This window comes from Corylus avellana, chromosome ca1, assembly GCF_901000735.1.
Source record: "Corylus avellana chromosome ca1, CavTom2PMs-1.0".
NCBI classification, from domain to species: domain Eukaryota; kingdom Viridiplantae; phylum Streptophyta; class Magnoliopsida; order Fagales; family Betulaceae; genus Corylus; species Corylus avellana.
Window position 1 is genome coordinate 19,117,116 of NC_081541.1, and position 4,976 is coordinate 19,122,091.

Sequence of the window (4,976 nt, forward strand, 5' to 3'; positions counted from 1 at the left end):
AAATTTAACGTTAAATCCTTACGAAGGAGGAAGTGAAATCTCCAAGATACCCCATCTAAATTCAAGGTATTTTTGTAATTTTATAAACATATTAAGGGTAATTTTGAGTTTACTCATCAACCATTTGATTTACCATTGAATTTTGATGGGAAATTTGACATTACAAACTTATGAAATATGGTAACCCTACATTAACATTTTTTAAAGGGTATGATTGTAAAAGCAATGAAAGTTCAGAGGCGGTAAGTGAAGTTTTCCATAATAATAAATAAGGCGAAATTATATTTACCCTTTTCTAACTATCACACCTTTTGCAATGTCCTCCCAATGTTTAAATTTTTGCAATACCCCAAAAAAAAAAAAAAACTACCATTGGAATTGCAATGTCCCCACCGCCATCCAAAATGATAAAAATATCCTTTATAAGATTAAAATTTCAGAAAAAATAAAAGCCAAATGGAGGGTAAGATGTAAGTTAGATTTCTTACTCTTTCTCAATTATTATTATTTTTTTTGAACAATATCTCTCCATTGATATAACAACCAAATGGGGCAAATTGCTCCCTCAGTACAATGCCAAAGATATAATTTGAAATCTCCACAACCCAAATACTATCTATGACACACACAATAGGCTCTCGGGCTATTACAAAACAATATATTTGAATATCACGGTCTCAATCAGTTTCAGATCTGCAACAAATTGGCGAATAACGTCTCTAGCCACTGCCTAGTCATTTATTTTCGGCTTTTTCATCTCTTCTACAAGTGCATGTCCAACCGTAATCCTTTTTACTGCCTCTACCATAATGACAATTCTTCTATATACTTGAAAAACCCCTCCGCATCGGTCAATAATTTACTCTTTGAAAAGATGTAACACTTCAGTGCAATCAATTAACTAGTAATTGACTGCATAGTTTTTCAAAAAAAAAAAAAAAAATTGACTGCATAGTTCGTCTCTCAGCCTTATTACATGAAGAACAAGACTCAAGGATCTCATCCTCTCCGAAAAGAGTCTGCACTTTAACTAAATGACCGAGATAGTAATAATTTAAACCACCACAATCATAATAACCAAAGTGTAACTTAAAACATCATAAGATAGATAAATTCTCCAAATGTAGCAGTCAATCGGACCGTAAGTGAGTGAAGTCTCGAGCGAGCGAACTCGAGATCGGCTTGTATAAGCTCAATTCGGTTATTAAATAAGATGTTCATGAGCCAAATCCTGGCTTGAATATTAAACGAAACAAGCTCGTATATATTTGTTAATATATAAATATATATTAATTTATATGTATATTAATAACAATATGTTATAAAATATATTATGTATTATATTATGTATAATTGCTCCATTAAGTGTATTTACATTGAGAAAGAAGATGAGTATCCCACCATGTATAGTTGCTCATATGATTTTTAATATTAAATGTGAATGCTTTTTTTTTTTTTTTTAAATAGTTGCTCATGTGATTTTTTTCCTCCATTGGATGAGTTATTTTCTAGTTCATAGAAGAGCGTCCCACATTGGATGAGTTTTTAAATTTGCTTCATCTCCATGCCAAGGATCCAACCTCCCACTCGTTCGTCTCCATGCCAAGGATCCAAGTCCAACCTTCCACATGGTCAAAGTGTCCAACACGGGTCAAAGTTCAACTTTCCTTTGTAACCTTGTCCAGCCTTTTCAAAAAACACATTGCATACTCCTTGTCCCACATTACTAAGACCAAGCTCACTCCCAACCTTACTTATCTATAAAAAAAGGACGCACATCGAACAATTGAAAAACAAGCGCTCGATGCACCCTTGTTGCAGTAATGAGTTAGGTGCAAGCCAATACTCGGCTAAGTGCATATAGATGCACAAGCCGGCTTTTTGAGTCGTTTCAGAGTTTTTATATATATAAAGAACTATTTAATTTCTGAGCTAACTCAGCTCAACTCGAGCTCGAATAAAATTTAAACGAGCCAAGCTCAGACAAGCAAAGCTCGCCCAAGCTTGGCTTGTTTACACCCCTAGCGGTCAGTGACCAATCATCCAAAACATAGTACAGACCAAGTCCAATTGTTCCAAGTGAAATCAAAGCCTGCAAATCTCATCTTTTGATTATCTTGCTTAATCAACACACATTTTTACAAAATAGAGTTCAGCGTAATCCAAAACCAAAATGTATTTCATGAAAGTTGTAAAATGCATGTTTGATATATATATATATATAAAATCATGCTATGGAAAAAAATAACAATAAGTATCCATGTGAGCTTGTACTAACCCGAGTCGTATTGTTCCTCCAAATGTTTCACATCCTTATAATATGTGAAAAGACCTATCATTAATTATAGATTTAAGTTAAAACGAGTCTTAGACCTAAACATGTCCAAAACAGACTTCCTACTTGACCATCAAACGTTCGAATAGAATAACTTGAACATTCGGCCTCGACCTTGGATGTTTGGCTAGAGAGGTTTGAACATTTGATGCTCGGCAGAATACCTATTTCGAACCAAATAGCCTCCTAATCACTTTTAAGCAAGTTCTAAGGTCATAAAAAGATCCCTAACAAACTCCAAGCCCAAAATAACATATCCATGCAGAATAAAATACATCTCACATCATTAAAACGTCAACCCAAGCTTAAAACCAAAAACAACAATATAAGCCCAAATCTAACAACTACACTATGAAAAACACTTAACCAACATAATAACTAGGTAAAGAACAAGTCAAGTTAATAATATTACCTCTTTAGAAGCAAGGCATCTAAGAAAAACTTTATTATTATTCTTCTTCTCAAAATTCACAAATTCACTTAAATAGGGTTTCTCCAAGGCACAAAGGTGGAATGAAGCTTAAAAGGACGAGAGATATGGATATTTATAGTGTTGGAAAAGCTGAAGGTGCTCCTGTGACAGTCCTACAGGTCATCGAACATTTGGTTGTCCTTGGTCGAATGTTCGGTGGTCTATTGCACAACAGTTCTAAGGTTGTAGATCGAACGTTTGGTCATTACCTAGTGGTTCTAAGTTTGGTCAACAACGTTCGGTGGTCCCCCTATCGAACCTTTGGCCATAACCAAAAATCCAAAAATCTTACTTCCAATGAATCCTAATGAACCGGGTAAACTTGTTAACCCTCAAACTAAGCTAAACACAATCTAGAAATTACTCGGGACACTACAAAAGAACCAAAAGAAAGCAAAAGACAAGTCGAAAACCCAATACCATTATTCTTAAGGATTCGTAAAAACAAGACCGTAGGAAACGACTAAATCTTCACCCTATAGAATGCTACTGAAATCAAATCTAGAGAAAAGAAATGTAGGAACTCTATTGTAATCAATTGAATCCCACTAGAAAACTTTGGTCACACTATACATCTGGCTAACAAGATCTGCCACCGATTAGGTAGCCATTGTTGGGAGAGGCAGGGGGGGACAAGATCTCACACTTTACCAACTGAGAACCAACTTTAGCATCCTTAAGTTATAGAAGAGCTTACTTAACATTACTTATTGTTCAAGGTATTATAACAAGGCAAATGACCTACGCTGCTTGAACAAGATTATTAAATAGGCACCAAATCCCAACCTTTGGCATCTCCTCATTTATACACATCTCGTTGGAAACCATTGGCCACAATGGCTCCCTTGTCTTTTTTGGTGGCTGGAGAATTGTGGTCTTAGGGATGTTGTACTCCTTTTGAAAGGCTCTCAACTCCTCTTGTCACCTTTGAACGCCATGAAGAAACAATCATACCAATAACAACCATTGGAGTAGGGATCCTGCAAAAGAAACAAGTAGTTTAATGAAAAGTGAGCTTTGGTGACACCTGCACAGCGAAAAGCCCAAGGTTAAAGTGTGAAGAAGGTATGAAAAAACAAGTTAAAAAATTAAAATTAAAATTAAAAATTAAAAAAAAAAAACCCATTTTATAGGTATGACATTGACCTTTCAAAATTCAAACTTCCCGCTCGCATATACACATTTTCACCACATGGCATAAGGGAAAGGTTTGGAGGATGCATGTGTCATACTCTACATTAAATGGATGAACATCACTCAACATGTCAATCATTGCCACTGGTCTTGGGAGTTGAAATGGGCATACATACTCAACAAGTGCACACATCAATTGTTGTTGCACGCCATGAGAATAAATGCAAACCTAACAAGTACAATCAATGCTCTACTACTACTTTTACCCCAAATCACAAATTCTCCTGCCCCTGTCTCTTATTCTCTCAATTTCTCTCACCCCTCCCACCCACTACCATAAACGGCCACAACTGTAACATCCCACCCCAATGACACACAATATTGTTCGCTTTTGGCTCCCCTCGAACCAGACTTCCCAGGGTGGTCACCCATCCTGGTACTACTCCAGCAGAAGCACGCTTAACTGCGGAGTTTTGATGGGATCATGACCATCACGGCTTTAAAACACGTTGTTGTCATTAAGGGTGTAGTATACATTTAAGCACATCCTCATCTCCATACCCAGGCGATGTGGGACATCACAATCACCCCCTCTTAGGACCCAGCGTCCTCGCTGGCGACCCTCATGGGATTAGCCCATTCCTGGCGTCCACCCCAGCGAGCGCCGGCTAGCGACCTTCATGAGCTTGTGCACGCTCCCCCCATCTCAGGCTGGGCAATGGCTCTGATACCATATGTAACATCCCACCCCAATGACACACAATATTGTCCGCTTTTGGCTCCCCTCGAACCAGACTTCCCAGGGTGGTCACCCATCCTGGTACTACTCCAGCAGAAGTACGCTTAACTGCGGAGTTCTGATGGGATCATGACCATCACAGCTTTAAAACGCGTTGTTGTCATTAAGAGTGTAGTATACATTTAAGCACATCCTCATCTCCATACCCAGGCGATGTGGGACGTCACAATCACCCCCTCTTAGGACCCAGCATCCTCGCTGGCGACCCTCATGGGATTAGCCCATTCCTGGCGTCC